General features: G+C 49.5%; 1 long non-coding RNA gene across 1 annotated transcript; it reads right to left on the minus strand.

Annotated features, from left to right (window-relative positions):
* Positions 1-744: 744 nt before the first annotated feature.
* On the minus strand, positions 745-5,195 carry LOC147029861 (uncharacterized). Its single transcript, XR_015056113.1, has 3 exons — positions 2,446-5,195; positions 2,238-2,332; positions 745-2,152 (listed from the first exon to the last, which is right to left on the minus strand). It is a non-coding gene; the product is annotated as an uncharacterized LOC147029861 (long non-coding RNA).
* Positions 5,196-27,953: the final 22,758 nt, after the last annotated feature.

The following is a 27,953-nucleotide window of genomic DNA, read 5'->3' on the forward strand; positions in this document are numbered from 1 at the left end:
ACAAAGGAACTTGGACTATTGCCTGCACGCTTTGGTCCAGACTTTGGAAAGCCTCACTTCCCCAAGGACATTCACTTGACATCTTCCCTATCTGACTTTGTCTTGGTTGATTCTTGGTTTCTGTTCCAAGAACTTGAACTGGACGATTCATTCTTAACTTATGAAGTGAGTGAGTGGGCAACACTTCCAGCCTATGTGGATTCAAAATCTAAAACCAAAGCACTCAATGCAACGAATGATGCGGCTGAATGTCTAAGAAAACTCGGAACGGACTGTCTCGGTGCAACGAGGTCTGAAGAACACTTTCAGAATGTGCAACAAGTCACTGAGAATGACAGGAAAGAGAATCCGAATCTCCGGAAACTTGATCATGAATGATATTCTATAAGTGCATTGATATGAATACACATAATTCTGGGTAATAAAGCCGTGAATTTGACAGAACCGAGGCATTTGTTACTATTTTGTTGTTTTTTTTGGGGGGGAAATCACCAGTTTCCCGCTTCTTCGGCAAATTTCCCGGAAAATTTGATTGGCTCCATATCACTGGAACATCATCAAAGGAGCAATACATCGATATGTCAGAATTATTTCACCACCAGATACAAGTTTTGATCACAATACAGTGAAAAATAACACTTATTCTGAAAAATGCGCAGGAGCTGTGTGCATGAACGTTGACCCCGATGTGGACCCCCAAGATGATGACCGAAAATTCTGAAAAAAAAAAATGAGAAATGTTTTTTCATGTATTCGAACACATCTGTCCTATCGATGTTATGTTATTCAAACTTTCGCAAGAAAGGGGGCGTTTTATGCACCCTATTCAAAACTGTCCTTTCGGAGAGACAGAGTGAAAATGTGACAGTGTGATATTAACAGTGAAATAAAGAATTGTGGAGACCAAATGCTTTTGTCAATTTTAATTTATTGGAGAAAAATGCGAGTTATTTGAAAAAAAAGTACAAGAGTGCCAATATTTTTGGTCACGACGATAAGTAAATGTGGGACTTGACACAAGTTGAAGACTGACGTAATACTCTGGTGACTTGAGACTCAACTTGAAATTCACCCTCAAAAAGTTGAAACTTGATTTGAGACTTGTCCTCAAAGACTCACCAAGATCCCCTCAAGGGAAGGAACAGCCAATACCTTCCAAGATCCCCTCGAGGGAAGGAACAGCCAAAACCTACCAAGATCACCTCTGGCAAAGAAACAACTGATACCCACCAGATCAACACCAGGGAATGAATAGTCAACACCCACGAAAATGCCTCCAGGGAACAAACAGCCGACATGCACCAGATCCCAGCAGATCCAGGGGAGAAGTTATGATGGAGAAGGATGACCAAAATTTACTTGTGGTTACAGTGAATAAAAAAAAGTAGTAATGATTGTTTGGATGCACTTTTACTGGATGTTTGTTATTGAAGGATGTGTATTTAACTTTGTGATGCATCATGTGGATATCAATCCGTTGTGAAATATTCCCATATTGATGGTGATGCTCCAAATTCCTGGAATTTAATAAACAGGAAATCATAAAGTGTTTTTAGATGAAAACTTGTCAGAATTTGATTGTTTTTGTGACTAGTTTTCCTCGTGGGTGAAGTGCAGCTCACAGCTCACACATGTTATGATGTGGTCAGTCATCACCTCTGGCTCTGCCCCATCAGTCAGTCAGTCATTGCCTCTGGCTAAACCCCATCAGTCATTGCCTCTGTCTCTGCCGCATCAGTCATTGCCTCTGTCTCTGCCGCATCAGTCAGTCAGTCATTGCCTCTGTCTCTGCCCCATCAGTCAGTCATCACCTCTGGCTCTGTCCCGACAGTCATCGCAAATCAAAGAGGAAGGGAAGGACTGAAACGTTCTTCACCCCATTTGGAAATGCATCCCATCCAGATCGAGGCCTATCAACCAAGGATACACACACATTCAATATTCATGATACTTGATTCTTTCATGTTTCAAACATCGATAAATGACTAAAATTGGCTGAAAACAGTTCAAGAGAATTAAAGTACAGTACAGTACAGTACGAGGAAAATCATTAACATCACCAAACTGCTTGGACAGGCCTCAATGGTTTATCACGAACCATTCACTCCCTTTCAAGAGACCGTTCCTCATCCAACACGATCTTCCACCAACCCTGCAGAATAAATAAATAAATAAATATGAACCCTCACACTTCGTACACAAACAGATTTTCCCCCAACAGGCCTCATATCACTCACCTCATTGAAGACTTTCACATGTTGTTTTCTTCCCTTGATCGTCGTGTTGTGCCCAGGCCCGTAGCCAGGGCTCAGTATTAAGGGGGGCATATGAACTGGATGGGGGGGGGGAGCACAATTATTATATTTAATTTTTTGATAACCCGGTATACTATTGTATTCATGCAGCATTGACACATCGATACTGAGGTTGCCGTCGCATACTCACCAAATTGATCTCAGCAAGATTTAATGTCCCGATGTTTTTGGCCTAAAATTATTCGAATGCAGGAGAGCTGCAACAAACTGGCACATTCACAATGCAAATATTCAATGATTAGACAATTGCCACCAATTCAGGTGCACTTCTACAAGGTGTTGTGAAGAATTGGCATTAGAAAATTAATATACCAGAGATACAATGACTAAACGGGGGAGGTTGGCACCAAAATCAGTGTACTTTGAAATAAGATACAGTCGGCTATGACCTGCGATCATCACGTTAAACTATCAACAGCAAATACGACCAGCCTGAAGATACCACAAGGTCCGCATTTAAAGCAGTCAATTACGCAGAGGTAAGGTTATGCACAAAGCACTAGATTTGGGATATGCAAAGCACCAAACACAACATTTAACTTAAACATCAGAAGTACAAAGCAGCCGACCACGGCGGGTGCTGACCACAACCACACTGCAACCACAACCACACACGCATCACCAGCAGTCACACACACAATCTGAACTCCTCGTATAGTTTTTATACCGCTGCACTCACTGTCAGAAGAGCTGCAGGCGATGCGTCTCGGTGTGGAATCTTCTGAGGACCTTCTCCTTCCATTCATTCAGGAATTTACGTGTGAGGTCTCTCTCGAAGGCCAGCTGTAGCAGTTGTGCCTTGCGTGCATGGCTGATGGACCGTCGATGGTCAGTGAAGACATTCCTCAATGTTGAGAATGAGTTTTCACACATGGCAGTGGACGCACCAAATGTTAGTCCAAGTCTCATAGCAGTCACTACACTTGGCATGGCTTCCAGCATTTTGTGGTATGTTGAGAGGAGTTCTTGTGTTGTCCATCTCTCGTTTGGCTGCTTTTCTGTCTGTGAGAGAATAAACTGCTTTGCAACCACACACTCTGTTTCACTGATGGTTGACTTTGTTAATGTCATGATGTGCTGGAGCAAGTGGGGATCCAAAAACGTGCCATTTTGGGGATTCAAGGCAGCGAGTGAACGGGCGAGTTGTGTGTTGCACTCACTGAAGTGCTGAGTGATCGCTCCAAGCACAGTGTCAATTGCGCTGTAAAAAAACCCTCTGCAGTTCCGTCTTGTCATTGTCGTTGTTTTGGCCTGTAGTCTTCAAAACTACAAACTGTTCCAAATTCTTATGCATTGTGCGTGTCCGTTTTGGTGGTGCAGGTGTAGAAGTGCGAGCATCGTTGGCCTTGTTCCACAGATCAGTGAACTCATCCTCAGAGCGGAGTTTCTTCACGCACTCTGTAGCACTCGCCACCAGTTCCAACCCCGTTCGCAAGTCCATGTCCTCTGCCTGCAAGAGTCTGTTTGGGCCATTTAACAACATCAGCAGTTTTTGTACAAAGATAGCAATGAACATGAAGGCAGGCCCAGAGACTTCCCGCAAAATCCCAATAGCCTCCATCCTCATCTCTGCACCGTAGGCGCGCTCTGCATCAATCTCCGACCGTAAGGATGTGATATCCTTAAAAGATCCTATGATCACAGACACGGTGGCTAAAGGTCCCGTCCACCTTTGATCAAGAAGTCGTTTTAACCGCTCACCTTTATACTGTGCAGCAACAGTGGGCTTTCTGAAGAATTTGTACAGGCAACAACAAACCTCGAGGAAATCAGTGACAGCTTTCTCTGCTGCCAGTGCGTGGATAACTACCAGATGGAGTTGGTGATTTAAGCAGTGCACATAGGGGATTTCTCTTTCCAATATCTCTTGCAACAACTTTTGCACCCCACCGTGTGATTCCCAGCCATTACCGAAGCCCCGTCGTACACCTGACTTAATATTTTTGACGCGTCAAGTCCTGTTTTTGTCAGCTCTGCAATTATTAGGTCTGTCAATGTTTTTGCATCACCAGCGTCGGCAGTTGCTATTGTGAGTAGACGCTCTGTTGCTTCATTTGATGCCGATACAAAGCGAATGATGATTGATATTGTTGTGGTTGACCAAATTCGCAAACCACCATTCAGGTCCCTTAGGTGAGATATCTCGGTAAGTATATGTGTAGTTAGGCCCAAACCCGTTGTCTAGAGGGAATAAATGTCATTCATGCGTGCTGCGACTCTTCAGGATAGCCGTTTTTCTTTTACTATCTTTATTTTGGACCAACCGCCATTATTACCACCACCAACCACGTCTCAACAGTCATCACAACATCAACCACCCACCACAACGCCGCTTCACCACAACAGCCACGACCTTTACCGTCACACCTCGCAACCGTCGCATCGCCACCGTTCTTGCGCCGCTTGTGGGTACCGGTATTGGACTCGTGCAGGGCGCGCACCGAACAGCGTGTACAAAACCACGGACTTTCCGCAGAAAAACGGATCAAAAACGACTCACGCCCACTTTTGTTCCGTCCAGTCGGTGAGCGAGGGGCGATTTGGCCCCGCCTCCAGGGCGTTGGAGGGCGGTCGCTATATGCAAATTCATGGATCAAAAAGCATTCACGCCCACTTTTTCTCGGGCCAATGGGGAGCGAGGTGAAAGGTCGAAGGCAGGGGGTCAAAGGCGAAGCCACGGGGCTTATATAAGCGACCGCGTTCGTCAGTCGGGTGGTGTGCGTTGGAAGGAGTGCAGTTGGGAGTTCGCGGAGTCGGAGTGAAGAGGACGGAGCTGTGGAGAGGCGGCGGCGGCGAAGGCAGACGAGTGGGTGCTCGCGTCGGTGCTGGGAGCTGCACACCAGAGAGGCCAGCAACGCGACCGAGGTGGAGGAGGAGACGCTCGCCGCGGGATCTGAGACAGGGTTATATCCTCCTTTCCCTGAGCATCAGCAACCCCCTCCTGTTTCCCCCCGCGCTGAGATAGTGCGATGAAAGGGGGCCCCCTTCCCACCCCCTACCAGACACTGTCCGCGAGGCCCGCGGAGTTGAGGCACCACCGCCGCTCCGCGTCTCATCATCAGACGGGTAGGCCCGACACGGTCTCGGCCCCAGGCCCGCCTACCCCCTCATCCTGGAGGGTGGTTCTCTTTTCTTTTGCTTTGGGAATGTGTGTTGTCGGCGCCGTCTGTGAAGTAAAATTGTATAAGTGTTGCCGTGTGCTCGCGTAGTCGGTATTAGATCTGCATTGTCGCATTTGCTTTTTGTCTTCTTCTTTTCTATGTGCTTTTGGTGGAATTGTATATGTGTGCTTTCCGTTCATCGCGAATAAATGTGCTTTATGTTGAACTGTTTTCCCGCTTCGCTTCGTCATTTCTTTCATTGAATCCTCATCTTGCTTCACGTAAAGGGTTGGTAGTGGGCTGAATACGCCCGATAATTAATCGAACCGTCGAGGCCGACGATAACACCGCTCGGTTATCCCGATAGTACGGAACGGGTCGCTTAAGTGGCCCGTGTCCGAAGTCGACCTGCGGCGAGGTGCGATCGCCCGGTCTACCCTCCGTGTGGGTACTTAGGTAGGTCGAATTTGGCGAGCAACCCTATCCCACGCGGGGGCCGATTGGCTCGATCGCGGTGAGACCGAAAGGTCCACCCGTGACTGGTTTCCGGCGTTAGTCCGAGAGGGTCACGACTGGATTGTCCGTCCGGTGGGCGACGTGCCGCGATTCGAGTTACGTGGCCGTCAGCACGCCGGCGGGCGCGAATCCGTAACACTGGTGTCAGGAGTGGGATACAAACTCATCGCCCTCCTCGCAGCACTGGTAACGGAGAACGGGAAAACGGGCTGTCCTGTCTCCAATTAAATTCACGGGAATCGGTCCAGGGGTGAGAGGAGCGACCCCCGATTCCCTCCAAATTCCGAGCGAGCTAAATTAACCCTTTAAGAGAGGCAAGATGGCATCTCAAGGCGAGCGGGTGCCGGGTGGATTAGGTATGTGTAATAGTAATGTAGAATCCATGGCTCAGGACGAGATCACCGTGCAAGAGAAACCCGTACCAGAAGGTTGGGAAAGGCATCGATGCCGTTCATCTGGTCGGTTTTTTTATTATAACTCCACCACTAAATGTAGTCAGTGGGAGTGGCCAGGGCAGGTGACAATGCAGCACGTTATGGAACTCGCGCAGAGCATAATTGACGGAATGAAAGAAAGGAACAACGAAATGAAGAGAAATACGCAACAAATGGAAAATAAAAAAATGGATGGAAACGCACTCGAAGCGAAAAACCAATTAAAAGAAAGCCAGGAGGAGACAGAGGAGGGATTGAAGGTCGAAACGGTGGAGTGTGAGAAAAGACTTCAAGACATGACGAAGAGAGTTGATAAGCTGGGACTGGAGGTAAAAACGGAGACAGAGGAACTGGGAAGACGGGTAGAAAACCACAAGCGCAAGCCGGAAGAACAGTTCGAAGCCAAAGCAAGGTCGGAGGGTGCGGAGATGAGAAAAGAATTGGAAAAGAAAGTTTCTGAGTTACAGAAACACCAAAACAAAGAGAGGGAACTACAAAACGAACTGAGAGTGTTAAAAGAGGAAAGGAAGAGAACGGAAAATGAAACTTTAAGAAACCACACTGTACAGATCGAACAGCTGGAAGCGAAGGCCAGACTAAAGAATGAGGAACAAGAAAGAGTAATGAGGGAAGAACGAATGAGACAGGAGAAAGAAATCAGTCAGTTGAAAGAAATGACGAGATTGCAGAAGGAGGAACAAGAGAGACAGTGGAATAGAAAACTGAAAGAGTATGAATTTGAAACTGAACGACAAAAGGAAAAAAATAGGTTTGAATACGAGGAGAAAGTAAAGGAGCAAGGAATGAAGCAGGAAGGAGAAATCAGGAGATTGAAGGACACAACAAGATTGGAGAGGGAAGAACGAGAGGAACAATGGAATAGAAAACAAAAAGAACATGAATCTGAGGTTGACCAATTGAAAGAAAGGCTGGAGTACGAGGAGATAGACAAAGAACAGCAAATGAAACACAAAAGGGAGATTAACCAAATGAAGAAAACCATGAAACTGGATAAGGAAAGACAGGAGAGGAAACTCGGAAGAGTAATGAGACAGCAGCGAATGAAACACAAAATGGAGATGAACCAAATGAAGAAAACCATGAAACTGGATAAGGAAAGACAGGAGAGGAAACTCGGAAGAGTAATGAGACAGCAGCGAATGAAACACAAAATGGAGATGAACCAAATCAAGAAAACCATGAAACTGGAGAAGGAAGGACAGGAGAGGAAACAAGGAAGATTAATGAGACAGCAGCAAATGAAACACAAAAGGGAGATTAACCAAATGAAGCAAACAACGAAACTGGAGAAGGAAGGACAGGAGAGGAAACAAGGAAGAGTAATGAGACAACAGCAAATGAAACACAAAAAGGAGATTAACCAAATGAAGAAAACCATGAAACTGGATAAGGAAAGACAGGAGAGGAAACGAGGAAGAGTAATGAGACAGCAGCGAATGAAACACAAAATGGAGATGAACCAAATCAAGAAAACCATGAAACTGGAGAAGGAAGGACAGGAGAGGGAACGAGGAAGAGTAATGAGACAGCAGCAAATGAAACACAAAAAGGAGATTAACCAAATTAAGCAAACAACGAAACTGGAGAAGGAAGGACAGGAGAGGAAACAAGGAAGATTAATGAGACAGCAGCAAATGAAACACAAAAGGGAGATTAACCAAATGAAGCAAACAACGAAACTGGAGAAGGAAGGACAGGAGAGGAAACAAGGAAGAGTAATGAGACAGCAGCGAATGAAACACAAAAAGGAGATTAACCAAATGAAGCAAACCATGAAACTGGAGAAGGAAGGACAGGAGAGGAAACGAGGAAGAGTAATGAGAGAACAGCGAATGAAACACAGGAAGGAAATGAGCCAATTGAAAGAAACTATGAGATTGGAAAACAAAGAGCAGGAGGAACAGTGGGAGAGAAAACAACAACTATATGAGTGTGAAATTGAACAACTAAAACGGAGAGCGAGATTGGAGTCAACGGAGATTGAGGAGCTACGGAGGGAGAACGAACAGCTAATGGGGCTCAGAGAGAAAGAACGACTCAGATGGGAAGGAAAAAGGAACCAGGAAGAGACACAAAAAAGGAACCAGGAGAGAAAATGTATAGAGACACGGGAGACAGAAAAAATAGAGGGAAGACTGGACGATGAAGACGGGGTGAGTGACGCACACACACACACGGAGGTAGTGGAGGATAATGGGGGTGAGCTGGTGGACTGGGTGGAGACCCGGTGCGAGCAGCTGGATGGCCTCCTCCAGGAACGAGGGGAGGGAGTATGCCCCCTTGAGGCGAGTCACGACCAGGTGAGTTCGGTCGTGTTTTGCGAGGTTGAGGGGACGAGTGCTGTGGACGGGTGCACGGAGAGCTTGGGGGGTATAGAGGACCCGGAGACTCTTGTGGGGACACGAATCCCCAGTGTGGTTGTCCCTGTGTGTGTGGTGCAGGGTGTGAGTGCGTCCCCGTGTGTGGAAGCGACCCCGTGTGTGAGTGGTGTGGTGGCGATGGTGCCAGAGTACGTGCTTCCCAGCACGCCGTGTGTGGATGAGGCACCGTGTGTGGAAGAGGCCGTGTGTGTGAATGAAACGGCCAGTGTGGATGAGGCACCGCGGTTGAGTGCCCCCGCGTGTGTGAGTGAAGGACGGTGTGTGGATGAGGCACCGCGAGTGCGTGGAGCCACGTGTGCGAAAGGGGTAATGGCATGCGTGGGTGAACGGCCGAGTGCAAGGGAGACCGTGTGTGTGAGAGAGCGGTATGTAAGGGAGATGTCGGTTGGCATGCGGGAGCACGCAGCCGCGTCTCCCGGGGTGAATGTGATGGAATGGACTGTGAGCGTCGTAACACGCAGGTGTGCGTGGGTCGAATGGCGACGACGACGACAGAGGAAAGAAAGCCGAGTAGCGGCTGCAGCTGTTTCGGGGACCGTGCCGGGTTCACCCAGCAGTGAGCACGCGGTCCGTGCTGTGCAACGCACGAGAGCACCACGTGCTCGCTTGCGAGAGTGAAGTCCCGGTCCGGAAACGCACGCGGTGGATTTGCCGATCCCGCGGACGGACAAAGTTTAGGCAGGATTATGGATTTGGACCGGACGGGTTCTCCACGCGATCGTGTGTGTTAAGCTCCAACGGGCAAAGCACATGTGTTCGCGTGGGGAACCCCTCGAGACGTGGGGCTTGTGTTTTTTTATGCGCACGGTGACGCCATGGCTGCACGTGGGGTTGGAATCCGGCAGGAGGGGTATCCCTGCCGGATGGTGCCGTCCAAGGAGGGACGAGGAACACGTGCAGCTGCATGACGTCACGGGCAGGTGCAAAGTGCGCGAGTTGCCGCGCTGGTGCTGCGCAGGTAAAGAAAAAAAAAAGAAAAGCAAGCCTCACTTTCGGGTGCACAGGATTCCTGGGCAAGGGGTGGAAGACCCCCTTACCTGGGCACAGGATGGAAACTAGTTAGGGGGAAGGGTTAGCTTAGTTAGACCGACTTCATGGGGCAGGGGTAAGTCCTCATGGAGTCCGTGGAATGGATTAGTTGGAGGGATTGTAGCCAGATTTAGGTTGGGAAATAAAATGATTTATTTAGAAGACAGTGACAGACTTGTGGATGTGTAGAGTTGACGTAGCTTAGCGACGTAGGTTAAAAGGAACGTGCTGTAGTTTAAGGGACAACGTGGGAGCACGAGTTAGTTAGGGGAAGTAGTTAGAAGGATGGCAGAGTTCAGCGGTGTGTGTGTGTGTTGAAGAGTTGGAGAGTTGTGAGGTGAGTACATGGTGAGTGAGTGAGGCCAGCGGGTCTGTGTGTATGGAGTGAATGGGGAATGCATGGTGCGATGAGTGATTGGGGGGAGGAGTGACTCCCGCCCAAGGGACCCCGGGGTCAGAGTAAAGTGAGTTAGCTGGGTTAGTCAAATTGAAAAATGGAGGTCGTTTTGCTGTTGGTGGGAATGTAGGCTCGAAACCCATTTGGAGGGGTGCAGGAGCCCTGTTGACGGGCTTGGGAGCGTGGCTGCGAAAGGTGAGTATCGCTGAGTGGGTACCCCGGGCACCAGGCAAGTCGGCCGCGGTAGGCCATGGGCCCATGGGGGGCCGGGATAGAGTAGTGGGCACGGGTGCTCCTGCTTGGTGCGGGGGGCCGGGGCGCCATTAGCCGCGTGGGCAGTGTTGTGGGCATGGGTGACCCTCGGAAAGGGGCCTGGGAAGCCAGCCTGCCACGTGTGCGTTTCAGGGGAGGTGCCATGGGGGGGCACTCCCCGGTGTTAGGGAGCTGGTAGGCTCGGAGGCAGTGTAGTGCCCGGGGGTGCCATAGCGGGAGATTCGGCAGAGGGTCGTGCCTGCCAAAGGGAGCCACGTGTCCCAGCCATGAGACCGTGTGAGGGCACGGAGAGAAAATTGGGGGGCGAGGCCCGAAATTGTGAGGACACCAACACAGGCGACGGGAATCTGGGTTGTTAGAACCAATAGTTTAAGCGCGAGGCGCTTGTTGAAAGCCCCGGGGTAGTTTAACAGTTAATGGTTAGGGTAGATTAGGAGATGTACCCCTCCGCACCATCCATCCCCTCGCTGTCGTTGTGGGCCGCTGGACCCACTTTGGTTATAGATCGCCGAACTCTGGGGAGGCCATTCTGAGGCTTGAGTTGGGCCTCGACACAGGACGCTAGCTCTCCCTTGTTCCCCTCCGGGAAGGGAACGTAGGGGTTGGGAATAGGCTAGGTGACAGGATAGGTTAGCCGAACAAAGACGATAAAGGGGGTTAGGGGACGATTTATAGAGGGGAAGTAAACATAAAAATAAAAAAAAAATAAGTTGGGGCTAAATTGGGGTTTGACAAATTAAGGGAGTGGGTATGTACAGTGACAGGCAAAGGCGATAGGTGGGAGGGAGACAGGTAGGTAGGTCCGAGCCCGCCTTCCAAGTGGCCAGCACCACCGCACTCCCTCCACCAACCTCCACGGAACGGCAAAGGCTGGCCAACTTCATCTGCAGCTGTTGTGTTGCTGCAAGGCCTGTGCCGGCCGGATCATCTGCAGCTGTGGTACTTCAAGGCCTGTGCCGGCCAGTTCATCTGCCGGCTGTGTTTGCCTGCAGCGGCCTTCTTCTGCGGGCTGTGTTTGCCTGCTGCCTTTGCCATGCCATGCCCACTGCCCACGTTCACCAGCCCCGTTCAATTTTTGCTTTGCCCCCCCCCCCCTGTTCATTTCCATGTGCGCCAGGATCCGCAAGGCAACAGTTTGCAAGCTGCGAGAACTGCCCTGTTGGCAGCTACAACACGGGCCTGCAGTGGCGGCCCGTGCACCGTGTTTGTGTCCATTCATCCATCCATTCGTTGTGTTCATTGCGTGTGCCACTTGAGCTGGCACGGAGACTACGTTTGTGCAGCCCATGCACCGTTGTGGTTCACTGCGTTCAGTTCAAAAGGGAAGGCCTTGGACTGCGTGTGAGCAGCCAGCCACGTTCCCTGTCACCTGCATTGTTTTGAGCCAGAGACTGCATGTGAGCAGCCTGGCTCCCTGCTAACTGCTTTTCTTTTGCAGAGTTCATTGATCCTGGGCCATGGTTTAGTGTAAAATTTGTAAGTTAAGGTTAAGATGTACTGTAAATATGAGTGCGCCCCCGGCATGTCTGTCTTAGCGCCGGCAATTTTATTTAAGTCGTCCGTGTGAGTGAGTTTGTTAAGGTAGTTACGCAGCCCTCAGGTTATTTATTTTGGGGACACAAATACCATGAATGTCGCACTCAGGGATCCGTAGGTAAAATGTACTAGGGGAAAACTACACATGATGGCACACGAAAATTTGACGACTCGGGACGAGTCTGTAAAAAGGGGAGGGGGTAGTGTTGTGGTTGACCAAATTCGCAAACCACCATTCAGGTCCCTTAGGTGAGATATCTCGGTAAGTATATGTGTAGTTAGGCCCAAACCCGTTGTCTAGAGGGAATAAATGTCATTCATGTGTGCTGCGACTCTTCAGGATAGCCGTTTTTCTTTTACTATCTTTATTTTGGACCAACCGCCATTATTACCACCACCAACCACGTCTCAACAGTCATCACAACATCAACCACCCACCACAACGCCGCTTCACCACAACAGCCACGACCTTTACCGTCACACCTCGCAACCGTCGCATCGCCACCGTTCTTGCGCCGCTTGTGGGTACCAGTATTGGACTCGTGCAGGGCGCGCACCGAACAGCGTGTACAAAACCACGGACTTTCCGCAGAAAAACGGATCAAAAACGACTCACGCTCACTTTTGTTCCGTCCAATCGGTGAGCGAGGGGCGATTTGGCCCCGCCTCCAGGGCGTTGGAGGGCGGTCGCTATATGCAAATTCATGGATCAAAAAGCATTCACGCCCACTTTTTCTCGGGCCAATGGGGAGCGAGGTGAAAGGTCGAAGGCAGGGGGTCAAAGGCGAAGCCACGGGGCTTATATAAGCGACCGCGTTCGTCAGTCGGGTGGTGTGCGTTGGAAGGAGTGCAGTTGGGAGTTCGCGGAGTCGGAGTGAAGAGGACTGAGCTGTGGAGAGGCGGCGGCGGCGAAGGCAGACGAGGGGGTGCTCGTGTCGGTGCCGGGAGCTGCACACCAGAGAGGCCAGCAACGCGACCGAGGTGGAGGAGGAGACGCTCGCCGCGGGACCCGAGACAGGGTTATATCCTCCTTTCCCCGAGCATCAGCAACCCCCTCCTGTTTTCCCCCGCGCTGAGATAGTGCGACGAAAGGGGGCCCCCTTCCCACCCCCTACCAGACACTGTCCGCGAGGCCCGCGGAGTTGAGGCACCACCGCCGCTCCGCGTCTCATCATCAGACGGGTAGGCCCAACACGGTCTCGGCCCCAGGCCCGCCTACCCCCTCATCCTGGAGGGTGGTTCTCTTTTCTTTTGCTTTGGGAATGTGTGTTGTCGGCGCCGTCTGTGAAGTAAAATTGTATAAGTGTTGCCGTGTGCTCGCGTAGTCGGTATTAGATCTGCATTGTCGCATTTGCTTTTTGTCTTCTTCTTTTCTATGTGCTTTTGGTGGAATTGTATATGTGTGCTTTCCGTTCATCGCGAATAAATGTACTTTATGTTGAACTGTTTTCCCGCTTCGCTTCGTCATTTCTTTCATTGAATCCTCATCTTGCTTCACGTAAAGGGTTGGTAGTGGGCTGAATACGCCCGATAATTAATCGAACTGTCGAGGCCGACGATAACACCGCTCGGTTATCCCGATAGTACGGAACGGGTCGACCTGCGGCGAGGTGCGATCGCCCAGTCTACCCTCCGTGTGGGTACTTAGGTAGGTCGAATTTGGCGAGCAACCCTATCCCACGCGGGGGCCGATTGGCTCGATCGCGGTGAGACCGAAAGGTCCACCCGTGACTGGTTCCCGGCGTTAGTCCGAGAGGGTCACGACTGGATTGTCCGTCCGGTGGGCGACGTGCCGCGATTCGAGTTACGTGGCCGTCAGCACGCCGGCGGGCGCGAATCCGTAACAATATGTTCTCACATTCAGTGGGGTCCCTCGTCCCATCCACCTTGATGGTAAACCACGATGTGCCTACTTCTTCCACAATGGCATCCGTCACAACATTACTCAATGTGCAGATCAGTTCATTCTGCATTTCCGGACTAGTATAGCTTGCGTTTCGTGGGATATGCTTTATTATTTCGGCTAGCTTGGTGTGTTTTTTGAGTGTGTAGTTTAAAAGCGAGAGGAAGAGCCCACTGTGCCCGTCTGACATATCTTCAAAATTATCAAGGCTCCCTCTAAAAGGTATCTGATTTTCGGCGAGAAATCCCACAACATCTATAAGAGCAGACACATAGTACCGGTTTCTATTTTGCTGGTCAGCATTGAGGAGTGTGGGAATGTCCTTCCCACAATCGATGCGCCTCTCATTCTCCTTCCACCTCAAAACACAAGTTAAATGTTCCTTTGAAGTTGCGTGATTGTGAAACCCCCTGCCTTTCTCAACGGCATGTTTCCAATTCCGGTAGCCTCGCACTGTGAAAGTAGAGTCCACTGGGCCACGTGCAGTGTTAAACTTCCTACACGGATAGCAGAATGCTGCATCTGTCTGCACACTGTATCCCAGCCATTCATTAGTCTGGTACTACCAGGACACAAACAAGTGACTCTTGTTCTGCAACATATGGCCAGGGTACCGCTGTAGAACCACTTGATTCGGTCTCTCACTTCCAAGATCATCGGGAAGCGGCTTGACAGTCACACCCGACCCCGAGGCCGCCGCCGAGCGTGGCAACTCGGCTGCCTGCGCTGGGGCTACAGCTGCAGGGCCAACGTTGCTGGCTTGGCCAGGTTGGCCAGCTTCTGTCGGTATTTCATCGACATGATCGTCTCCTCCTCCTCCTCCTCCAACTCCTCCCACAACATGTCTTTCATCATCTTCTTCATTTTCGTCGCTTGCATTTTTTCCTTTTCTGAGCCATTTTCGTATATCCATCATCCACGTCTTTTTCTCCTGCTGCGAGCTCGTGCTCTGTGATTCGTCCCTCGTGACTCGCGTCACTAATCTCGCAACTCGCGACATTTGACGGTTTTATTTATTAAATGATCCATCCATCAAAAACAGGTTTTATCTGCATAATTTCAAATGTAAGCACGATTGCAAACACACATATTTTAAATTTTTATTATAAAATTACTTTCGTAAGATGGAGGGTTGTGAAGGTCACGCGGTGCACGTGCACTTCATCTTTAATAATGTAAATTTATGTCTTTTCCTTAATCATATTATCATATTATGACGATATTACGTTTATACCTAACTTTCAACCAATCAGGTAACCTGCTCAATAGGGTCTCCATATCGAATACGCTGATTGGCTATTCCTAAAAACTAAATGATCCATGACACATATATATATATAAATATATATATATATATATATATATATATATATATATATATATATATATATATATATATATATATATATATATATATATATATATATGTATATATATATATATATATATATATATATATATATATATATATATATATATATATATATATAACCACCCACAACATCGACATGAGGTCTTGGCTGCTGACATTGTTGCTTGCGTTATTATCTTTTATCTTGTGGTCTTGGACTGTATTGTCTTGCCAATTGCATTTGTAGATGCGCTGGGAAGCGCACACTTATCTCTTGACTGTTATTCAAAGAAGGATATTATTAAAGAACAGTTTATCCAAGAAGGCCTGATTATTCACCATGTTGAACATCTGGAATAAGGGTTTTAGTTCACACAGGTGAACTCTTAAACAGCAAGGAGTTCACAGTGGGCGCTCGTCCTTAAACACTAAGTTGTTCACAAAGTACAACAGGGCATAAATGGGTGGCGTACAAGTGGGGGGGGCACCAGATGCGCCATGGGGGGCATTGCACCCAAATGCCCCCCCCCTAGCGACGGGCCTGGGCAGAGCACATGTGTTCGAGTGGGGAACCCCTCGAGACGTGGGGCTTGTGTTTTTTTTTTTGATGCACCTGGTGACGTCATGGCTGCGTGTGTGGTTGGAATCCGGCAGGAGGGTGAATCCCTGCCGGATGGTACCGTCCAAGAGGGACGAGGTACATACAGCTGCCATGACGTCACGCCAAAGGTGCGCGGCTGTGAATTGCCGCGCTGGTGCGCAGGTTGCGAGTTGCCGCGCTGGTGCTGCGCAATAAAGAAAAAAAATTGAAAAGCAAGCCTCGATTTCGGGTGAACAGGATTCCCGGGCAAGGGGTGGAAGACCCCCTGGCCTGGGCACAGGATGGAAACTAGCTAGGGGGAAGGGTTAGTTTAGTTAGACCGGCTTCATGGGGCAGGGGTAAGTCCTCATGGGGCCCGTGGAATGGATGAGGTAGAGGGATTAAGTGCAGATTTAGGAGGGGAAATGATTTTTGGGACATTTGAGGACAGTGACAGACTTTGAATGTGTGGAGGGGACGTAGCTGAGCTACGTAGTGTTAAATGGAACGTGCTATCGTATAAGGGATGACGTGGGTGCGCGAGGGAGCAAGGGGATGTGGTGAGCAGGATGGCAGAGTTCAGCGGTGTGTGTGTTGAAGAGTTGTGAGGTGAGTACATGTGCTTGGTGAGTGAGTGAGGCCAGCGGGTCTGTGTGAGTGGAGCGAATGTGGAATGCATGGTGCGATGAGTGATTGGGGGGAGGAGTCAGTGGACTCAGTGGATCCACCTAAGGGACCCCGGGGTCAGTGGAAAGTGAGTTCGCTGGGTTCGTTAAATTGACAAAATGGAAGTCGTTCTGTTGTTGGTGGGAAAGTAGGCTCGAAACCCGTTTGGAGGGGTGCAGGAGCCCTGTTGACGGGCTGGGAGCGTGGCTGCGAAAGGTGAGTATCGCTGAGTGGGTACCCCGGGCACCAGGCTAGTTGGCCATGGTAGGCCAAGGGCCCATGGGGGGCCGGGATAGCGTAGTAGGCACAGGTGCGCCCGCATGGTGCGGGGACCCGGGGCGCCATTAGCCACGTGGGCAGTGTTGTGGGCATGGGTGTCCCTCGGAAAGGGGCCCGGGAAGCCAGCCTGCCACGTGAGCATTTCAGGGGAGGTGCCATGGGGGGAACTCCCCGGTGTTTATGGAGCTGGGAGGCTCGAAGGCAGTGTAGTGCCCGGGGGTGCCAGAGCTGGAGATTCGGCAGAGGGTCGTGCCTGCCAAGAGAGCCACGTGTCCCAGCCATGAGACCGTGTGAGGGCACGGAAAGAAATTTGGGGGGCGAGGCCAGAAATTGTGAGGACACCAATACAGGCGACGGGAATCTAGGTTGACAGAACCAGTAGATTAAGCGTGAGGCGCTTGTTGAAAGCCCCGGGGTAGTTTAAGAGTTAATGGATAGGGTAGATTAGGAAGTGTACCCCTCCGCACCATCCATCCCTTCGCTCTCATTGTGGGCCGCTGGACCCACTTTGGGTAAAAGATCGCTGAAGTCTGGGGAGGCCATCCTGAGGCTTCATTGGGCCTCGACACAGGATGCGAGCTCTCCCTTATTCCCCTCCAGGAAGGGAATGTAGGGGTTGGGAGTAGGCGAGGACAGCATAGGTTAGCCGAACAAGGACGATAAAGGGGGTTCGGGGACGATTTATAGTGGGGAAGTAAAAAATAAAAACAACAAAAAAATATGTTGGGGCTAAATTGTGTTTTTTTTTTTTTACAAATTAAGGGAGTGGGTATTGACAGTGACAGGCAAAGGCGATGGGTGGGAGGGAGACAGGTAGGTAGGTCTGAGCCTGCCTTCTGAATGGCCAGCACCACCGCACTCCCTCCATCAAACTGCACTGCAAGGCAAAGGCCGGCCAACTTCATCGGCAGCTGTTGTTTTGCTGCGAGGCCTGTACCGGCCGGATCGTCTGCCGGCTGTGTTTGCCTGCAACGGCCTTGTTCTGCAGGCTGTGGTTGCCTGCTGCCTTTGCCATGCCATGCCCACTGCCCTCATCTACTTTTTGCCCACGTTCAATTTTGCTTTGCCCCCCCCCTTGTTCATTGCCATGTGCGCCAGGATCGTCGCAACAGTTTGCAAGCTGCAGGGACTGCCCTGTAGGCAGCCGCATCACGGGACCGCATTGGCGGCCCGTGCAACGTTGTTTGCTGCGTCAGATCGTCGCGCGTACTGCAGGGACTGCCCTGTAGGCAGCCGCACAAGTTGACTGCATTTGCGCAGCCCATGCGCCATTGTTCGCTGTGCCCATTTAAAAGGGGGAGGCCAAGGACTGCGTGTGAGCAGCCGGCCACGTTCCCTGCCACCTGCATTGCTTGAGCCAGAGACTGCATGCGAGCAGCCTGGCTCCCTGCTTACTGCTTTCTTTTTGCAGAGTCCATTGATTCTGGGCCATGGTTTCGTGTAAAATTTGTAAGTTAAGGTTAAGTTGTACTGTAAATATGAGTGCGCCCCCCGGCATGTATGTCTTAGTGCCAGCAATTTTATTTAAGTCGTCCGTGTGAGTGGGTTTGTTTAGTTAGTTACTCAGCCCTCAGGTTATTTATTTTGGGGACACGAATACCATGAATGTCGCACTCAGGGATCAATAGGTAAAACGTACAAGGGGAGAACTACACATGATGGCACACGAAAATTTGACGACTTGGGACGAGTCTGTAAAAAGGGGAGGGGGAAGTGTTACGGCTGTGGAAATTCACAAACCACCATTCAGGGCCCATAGGTGAGATATCTCTAAGTACATGTGGAGTTAGCCCAAACCTGTTGTATCGAGGGAATTTATGTGATTCATTCGGGCTGCGATCCTTTGAGTTAGGCGTTTTTCTGTTCTATCTTTATTTTGAACCAACCACGTCTCCACCGCCATCACACAATCACCGCAACCACCACGCAAGCCATCGTCACCCACTACAACCACGCTCTAACCCTCAGACAAAAACAACAACACCAACAGCCACGACCTTTACCTTCACAACTCAATCCCGCAAACATTGCATCACCGCCATTCCCAACGGCACCATAACCATCAACCATCAACCACCACCGAAAACCCTCCACCACCTTCACCTCTCTCCTTCTGCGGCCATTCCCGCACCACCTGTGAACACTGAACGTCGGGCTGTCTCGGGCCCGTTCGGCGATTGGTGCTGAACGTACCGAGCCGCAAGTGCAAAAAGCGACCTTTCCGAGGGAAAATTCGGATCAAGAACGCTACACGCCCACTTTTCCTCCGTCCAATTAGCAAGCGCGGGGTGGCTTGGCCCCGCCTCCAGGCGCGTGTGTGTGAAATCGATATATGCAAATTCTCGGATCAGGGGAGGTTCACACCCCCGTTTCCTCCGACCAATGGGTGAGCATGGCTCCGCCCCCGAGGTCATCCTGATCCGAATATTTGCATATTAGCTGCTCCTGCCAGCCTATAAAACGGCGAGCGCAAGGCGAATTGTGGCAGAGTGAGTCAGTTTTGGTTGGAGAGTGGAAGAGGGCAGAATGAGTCAGTTTTGGTTGGAGAGTGGAAGAGAGCCAGGGGAAGAGAGTGTCATCAAGAGTGTTGGGTTCTGGAGTTGGCTGAGAAGAGTTGCGGGAAGAGGCAAAGGAGCTCGTGTCCGAGGCGAGGTCGGCGACGAGGTCGTGGTGTGGGATCGCTCGTCGCAGGTCCCAAGCCAGCCAGCCATCTCACTCCCACAGGGCATCAACAATTCCCCCTTTCCCCCGCGCTGAGATAGTGCAAAAAGGGGGCCCCGTTCCCACCCCACTCCAAACATCGTGCCAACGAAACCCGCCAAGGAGCACGGAGTCGGGGCACCGCCACGCGGCCACATCTGCGGCTCGCCCGACAACGCGTCATGAGGACGCGGGTAGGAACCCCCTGGTCTCGCGGACCTAGCCGCTCCTCCAGGTCATGCGCACAATTGGCCTTCAGGCCTGTCTGCCCCCTTGTCTATGAGGGTGGCTTCTTTCCTTTGCTTTTGTGTAAATGTGTGTTGGCGCCGTCTGTAAAGTAGAACTGTATAAGTGTTGCCATGTGTGCGCATAGTCGGTAGTAACTCTGCGTCGTTGTTGCTTTTGTTTTGGTTGCTATATGTGCATTTTGACTGTATGGCTGTATATATGTGCTTTCCGTGTGCCGGGAAATAAATGTGCATTGTGTGAACTGTTTTCCCGTTTTGCTTCGTCTTTTCTTTGTTGACCCTCCATCCTGCTTCACGTAAAGGGTTCATAGTGGGTGCAAAATGCCCGGTAAATAATCTGAACCCTCGAGGTTGACGATAACACCGCTCGGTTATCCCGATAGTACGGAACGGGCCACCCAAGCGGCTTGTGTCCGGAGTCGACCTGCGGCGAGGTACGATCACCCGGTTTACCATCCGCGTGGGTACTGAGGTAGGTCGAGTTTGGCGAACAACCCTATCCTACGCGGCTGGCCGATTGGCACGATTGTGGTGAGGTCGAAAGGCCCACCCGTGACTGGCTCCGAGCGATAGTTCCCGGAGGGTCACGACTGAATTGTCCGTCCGGTGGGTGACGCGGTCGCGATTCGAGTGACGTGGCCCTCCGCATGCCGGCGGGCGCGAATTCGCAACAATATATATATATATATATATATATATATATATATATATATATATATATATATATATATATACATATACATATATACATATATATATACATATATATATATATATATATATATACACATATATATATACATCTTCCTCTTCTTCTTCTTTCAGCGAGCTCCCGTAAGGGGTCGCCACAGCGGATCAACCGTCTCCTTTTCGCTCGATCCTCCACATCTTCCATTGACACTCCAACCACCCGCATGTCCGCCCTCACCGCATCCATGAACCTCTTCTTTGGCCTTCCTCTTCTCCTCCTGCCTGGCGGCTCCATCTTCAACATCCTTCTCCCGATATACTCCGCTTCCCTCCTGTGCACATGTCCAAACGACCTTAATCTCGCCTCTCTCACTTTGTCTCCAAACCGTCCTACCTGCGCTGTCCCTCGAATATACTCATTCCTTATCCTGTCCATCCTCGTCACTCCCAACGAGAATCACAGCATCTTAAACTCTGCCACCTCCAGCTCTGCTTCCTGTCTTTTTGTTAGCACCACCGCCTCCAAACCATACAACATAGCTGGTCTCATTACCATCTAATATACTTTCCCCTTCACTCTTGCAGATACCCTTCTGTCACAAATCACTCCTGCAACTCTTCTCCACCCACTCCATCCTGCCAGCACTCTCTTTTTCACTTCTCTACCACACTCTCCGTTACTTTGGACAGTTTATCCCAAGTATTTAAACCCATCCACCTTCCCCACCTCAACTCCAAGCAACCGCACCATACCACCACCCTCCCTCTCATTTACGCACATGTACTCAGTCTTACTCCTACTGACTATCATTCCCCTTCTCTCCAGTGCGTACCTCCACCTCTCGAGGCTCGCCTCAGCCTGCTCCCTACTCTCCCTACAGATCATGATGTCATCCGTGAACATCATAGTCCATGGAGACTCCAGTCTGATCTCGTCCGTCAACCTGTCCATCACCATTGCAAACAGGAAAGGGCTCAGAGTCGATCATTGGTGCAATCCCACTTTTACCTTAAACCGGTCCGTCATTCCAACCGCACACTTCACCGCTGTCACACTGTCCTCATACATATCCTGCACCATTCTCACATACTTGTCTTCCACTCCTGACTTCCTCATACAATGCCACAACTCCTCTCTTGGCACCCTATCATAAGCTTTCTCTAAATCCACAAACACACAATGTAACTCCTTCTGGCCTTCCCTATGCTTCTCCATCAACATTCTCAAAGCAAACATCGCATCAGCAGTGCTCTTTCCTGGCATAAACCCATATTGATGCTCACAGATCGTCATCTCTCCTCTCAACCTTGCTTCCACTACTCTTTCCACACCTTCATGGTGTGGCTTAACAACTTTATCCCTCTGTAATTTCCACAGCTCTGCACATCACCCTTGTTCTTGAAAATCGGAACCAGTACCCTTCATCTCCACTCCTCCGGCATCCTCTCACTTTCCAAGATTTTATGAAACAATTTGGTTAACAACCCCACTGCAATCTCTCCTAAGCACTTCCATGCCTCCACTGGTATACCTTCTGGGCCAACCGCCTTTCCACTTTTCATCTTCTTCATAGCAGTCCTCACTTCATCCTTACTGATCCACCCCACTTTCTGATTCACTATCTCCACCTCTCTCTTTTTTTTTTCTTTTTTTTTCTTCCTTCCTCTTCCTCTTCCTCTTCCTCTTCCTCTCCCTCTCTCTCTCTCTCTCCATTCATCAGCTCCTCAAAGTACATTCCCATTTGCGTCCTTTATCACCCAAACCTGCAGCACATCCTTCCCAGCTCGGTTCTTCTCTCTTGCCAATCGGTATAAATCCTTTTCCCCTTCTTTTGTATCCAACTTCTCATATGCCTTTTTCTTGGCCTTTGCCACCTCTCTTTTTGCCTTTCACCGCCACTCCTTGTACTCCTGCCGACTTTCTTCATCTCTCTGACTATCCCACTTCTTTTTCGCCAACCCCTTCTTCCTTATACTTTCATGTACTTCCTCGTTCCACCACCAAGTCTGCTTATCTTCCTTCCTCTGTCCAGATGTCACACCAAGTACCTTCCAAGCTATCTCCCTCACCACTTCTGCTGTAGTTGCCCAATCATCCCACCCATCTTTCCACCATCCAACACCTTTCTCGCCTCCTCCCTAAATTCCACGCAACATTCTTCCTCCTTCAGCTTCCACCATCTGGTCCTTGGTTCAGCCCTCACTCTCTTCCTCAACCTCACCTCTAAAATCATCCTTCAGACCACCAATCAATGCTGTCGAGCTGCACTCTCCCCTGCCACCACCTTACAGTCGCGAATCTTTCAGGTTGCTTCTCCTGCTTGAGATGTAATCTACCTGTGTGCACTTTCCTCCACTCTTGTATGTCACCCTGTGTTCCACCTTCTTCTTCTTGAAATACTATACGTATTTACCACTGCCATTTCCATTGTTTTTGCAAACTCTACCACCATTTGCCCTTCCACATTTCTCATTGTTGAGACCGCACCTACCCATCACCTCCTCATCCTTTTTATTCTCTTCCCCAACATGCCCATTGAAATTTGCTCCAATCACCACTCTTTCATCCTTGGATACACTCTCCACCACTTCATCTTACTCACTCCAGAAATATTCTTTATACTCCATCTCACACCCCATATGTGGGACATGTGCACTGATGACATTCATCATCACCCCTTCAATTTCCAACTTCACACTCATCACTCGGTCAGACACCCTCCTCACCTCCAATACCCTCTTGACATAATCTTCCTTCAGGATTACCCCGATACCATTTCTCCTCCCATCCACACCATGGTAGAACAGTTTGAAACCACCTCCAATGCTCCTTGCCTTACTCCCCATCCACTTGGTCTCTTGTACACACAGTATGTCCACCTTTCTTCTCTCCATCATATCAGCCAACTCTCGCCCTTTGCCAGTCATCCTCCCAACATTCAGAGTTCCAACTCTAACCTCCACACTTCTCCCCTTCCCCCTCTCCCACTGCCTCCGGACTCGCCTTGCCCGTCTCCTTCTCCTCCTTCACCCAGCAGTAGCACAATTTCAACTGGTACCCTGCTGACCACTGGTTCCGGTGGCGGTCGTTGGTAAGGCCTCGGTCACATTTGCCACGGCGGCCGTGGGTCTCCAAAATCTACGGCCACTTGCAATTATAGGGCGGCCGCAGTATTTCCATGGTCACACCATGTAGCAGTCACATATGTGTTTATTTTTCGGGTAGCCGCACGGCGTATTTAGAAATTGTGGTGACCCAAAACATGGGGGTGCCGTATGGTCTTTGATTTAATGTCGCACGGTGACCTTAGGGCGTCCCTGCAGCGGCCATATAATTTTCAAGGCAGACGCAAGGTCGCCTCAAGGTGCCCGCAAGGCGACCGCAGGGGGGCCTTATGGCGAACGTGTGGCCAGACGGACGGTAACGAGTGGGTTCTTTTTATTTTTTTTACCAGTTCTTTTGTTTCGGCTTGTCGAATTGCTACGGCGAGCGTAGAAATGAAAAAAGTTATAACTCCGCGCTATAATTCCACGGCGACCCTACGGCCTGTAAAATATAGCCAAACGGCGTAGGGTCACCCTGAAGCCACCTCAGTTTCTCTGCGGCCGCCGCACGTTTCTGTCAATTCAGAGGGCGTACGGCTGCCGTATCCTCGCCGTAGAGCAAATGTGACCCAGGCCTAACCCGGGCCTCGACCGATCCAGTTTGGAAATTTGTTTTGTTGTCCGCATAATGATTTGGCATAGGATTTTATTCCGGATGCCCTTCCTGACGCAACCCTCGTCGCCTCTTTGGCCTCGGTCACATTTGCCACGGCGGCCGTGAGGTCTCCAAAATCTGCGGCCACTAGCAATTCTACGGGGGCCGCAGTATTTCCACGGTCACACAATGTAGCAGTCACATATGTTTTTATTTTTCGGGTAGCCGCACGGCGTGTTTATAAATTGTGGAGACCGAAAACGTGGGGGTGCCGTACAGTCTTTGATTTGATGTCGCACGGTGACCTTAGGGCATCCCTGCAGCGGCAATATAATTTTCAAGGCAGACGCAAGGAGACCTCAAAGTGCCCGCAAGGCGACCGCAGGGGGGCCTCAGGCGAACGTGCGGCCAGACGGACGGTAACGAGTGGGTATATATACCAGTCCTTTTTTACTGAAATAAAAATATACCAGTATATAAAACTGAATATACTGAGCCTGGTGTTGGCGCAGTGGTTCGGGCAGTGGCTTGGGACCCAAAAGGTCCTGAGTTAATATATGTATGTATGTATATACATATATATAAATATACATATATATATATATATATATATATATATATATATATACATACATACACACACAAATAAACCAAGTCCACTCGCGGCTCGGCGCGCGTCCCGTACGAGCCCAGGACAGCCTGACGCTCGGTGCTCACTGGTGGTGCGGGAATGGCCGCAGAAGGAGAGAGAGGTGAAGGTGGTGGAGGGTTTATGGTGGTGGTTTATGGCCATGGGGCCGTTTGGAATGGCGGTGATGCGATGTTTGCAGGAGCGAGTTGTGAAGGTAAAGATCGTGGCTGTTGGCGTTGTTGTTGTTGTGAAGCGGTGTTGTGGTTGGTGGTTGTTGTGTGATGGCAGTTGAGACGTGTTTGGTTCAAAATAAAGATAGAACAAAAAAACGGCTATCTCAAAGGGTCACAGCCCGAATGAATCACATTTATTCCCGCCAAACAACGGGTTTGGGTTAACTACACATGTACTTACAGAGATATCTCACCTACGGAACCCGAATGGTGGTTTGCGAATTTCCACAACCGTAACACTATATATATATATATATATATATATATATATATATATATATATATATATATATATATATATATATATATATATATGTATATGTATATGTATATATATATATATATATATATATATATATATATATATATATATATATATATATATATATATATATATATATATATATGTTTGCTTGTGTTGGTGTTGGTGCAGTGGTTAGGGCAGCGGCTTGGGATCCAAAAGGTCCTGAGTTCAAGCCCCATTGGGCCACTGAATTAATACACCAGGGGGTTGATTCAGCCTGTCATTCTTCCGAGATCGGCGAAATGAGTACCAGTGTACTGGGCCGGTGTATACCCCGGTTAAAATAGGTGTACCATATCCCTGTGTCATAAGAGGCGACCAGGGTTGCGTCAGGAAGGGCATCCGGCGTAAAACATGTGCCAAATCACTATGCGGATCATACGGATGATCCGCTGTGGCGACCCTTAATGGGAGCAGCCGAAAGAAGAAGAAGAAGACACAAATAAACCAAGTCAAAAACACCAGGGGGTTGACTCAACCTGCCATCCTTCCGAGGTCGGCGAAATGAGTACCAGTTGTACTGGGCCTGGTGTATGCCCCGGTTAGAATAGGTGTACCATATCCCTGTGTGTCATAAGAGGCGACCAGGGTTGCGTCAGGAAGGGCATCCGGCGTAAAAACCTATGCCAAATCATTATGCGGACAACAAAACGAATTTCCATACCGGATCGGTCGAGGCCTGGGTTACCAACGACCGCCACCGGTACCGGTGGTCAGCAGGGTACCAGTGGAAATTGTGCTACTGCTGGGCGAAGGAGGAGAAGGAGGCTGGGAAGGCGAGTCTGGAGGCAGTGGGAGAGGGGAAAGGGGAGAAGTGTACAGGTGAGAGTTGGAACTCTGAATGTTGGGAGATGACTGGCAAAGGGCGAGAGTTGGCTGATATGATGGAGAGAAGAAAGGTGGACATACTGTGTGTACAAGAGACCAAGTGGATGGGGAGTAAGGCTAGGAGCATTGGAAGTGGTTTCAAACTGTTCTACCATGGTGTGGATTGGAGGAGAAATGGTGTCGGGGTAATCCTGAAGGAAGATTATGTCAAGGGAGTATTGGAGGTGAGGAGAGTGTCTGACCGAGTGACGAGTGTGAAGTTGGAAATTGAAGGGGTGATGATGAATGTCATCAGTGCATATGTCCCACATATGGGGTGTGAGATGGAGTATAAAGAAGATTTCTGGAGTGATTAAGATGAAGTGGTGGAGAGTGTATCCAAGGATGAAAGAGTGGTGGTTGGAGCAGATTTCAATAGGCATGTTGGGGAAGGGAATAAAGAGGATGAGGAAGTGATGGGTAGGTATGGTCTCAACAAGAGAAATGTGGAAGGGCAAATGGTGGTAGAGTTTGCAAAAAGAATGGAAATGGCAGTGGTAAATACGTATTTCAAGAAGAAGGAGGAACACAGGGTGACATACAAGAGTGGAGGAAAGTGCACACAGGTGGATTACATCTTAAGCAGGAGATGCAACCTGAAAGAGATTAGTGAGTGTAAGGTGGTGGCAGGGGAGAGTGTAGCTCGACAGCATCGATTGGTGGTCTGTTGGATGACTTTCGAGGTGAGGTTGAGGAAGAGAGTGAGGGCTGAACCAAGGACCAGATGGTGGAAGCTGAAGGAGGAAGACTGTTCCGTGAAATTTAGGGAGGAGGTGAGACAGGCGTTGGATGGTAGTAAAGATGGGTGGGATGATTGGGCAACTACAGCAGAAGTGGTGAGGGAGATAGCGAGGAAGGTACTTCGTGTGACATCTGGACAGAGGAAGGAAGATAAGGAGACTTGGTGGTGGAAGGAGGAAGTACAGTTAAGTACAAGGAAGAAGGGGTTGGCAAAAAAGAAGTGGGATAGTTAGAGAAATGAAGAAAGTAGGCAGGAGTACAAGGTGTGGCGTCGAAAGGCAAAAAGAGAGGTGGCAAAGGCCAAGGAAAAGGCATATGATGAGCTGTATGAGAAGTTGGATACAAAAGAAGGGGAAAAGGATTTTTCCCGATGAGCAAGACAGAGGGACCGCAACGAGCTGGGAAGGATGTGCTGCAGGTTAGGGTGATAAAGGACGCAAATGGGAATGTGCTGACGAGCGAGGAGAGTGTGTTGAGAAGGAGGATGGAGTACTTTGAGGAGCTGATGAATGAAGAAAATGAGAGAGAGAGAAGGTTGGAAGAGGTGGACATAATGAATCTGGAAGTGGGGTGGATCAGTAAGGATGAAGTGAGGACTGCTATGAAGAGGATGAAAAGTGGAAAGGCTGTTGGCCCAGATGACATACCAGTGGAGGCATGGAAGTGCTGAGGAGAGATGGCAGTGGGGTTGTGAACCAGATTGTTTAATAAAGTCTTGTAAAGTGAGAGGATGCCGGAGGAGTGGAGATTAAGTGAACTGGTTCCGATTTTCAAGAACAAGGGTGATGTGCAGAGCTGTGGAAATTACAGAGGGATAAAGTTGTTAAGCCACACCATGAAGGTGTGGGAAAGAGTAGTGGAAGCTTGATTGAGAGGAGAGGTGATGATTTGTGAGCAGCAATATGGGTTTATGCCAGGAAAGAGCACCACTGATGCGATGTTTGCTTTGAGAATGTTGATGGAGAAGTATAGGGAAGGCCAGAAAGAGTTACTTTGTGTGTTTGTGAATTTAGAGAAAGCTTACGATAGGGTGCCAAGAGAGGAGTTGTGGTATTGT

The sequence above is a fragment of the Eptatretus burgeri genome, chromosome 3 (assembly GCF_056783735.1).
Source record: "Eptatretus burgeri isolate ZD-2024b chromosome 3, Ebu_testis_v1, whole genome shotgun sequence".
Lineage (NCBI taxonomy): Eukaryota > Metazoa > Chordata > Myxini > Myxiniformes > Myxinidae > Eptatretus > Eptatretus burgeri.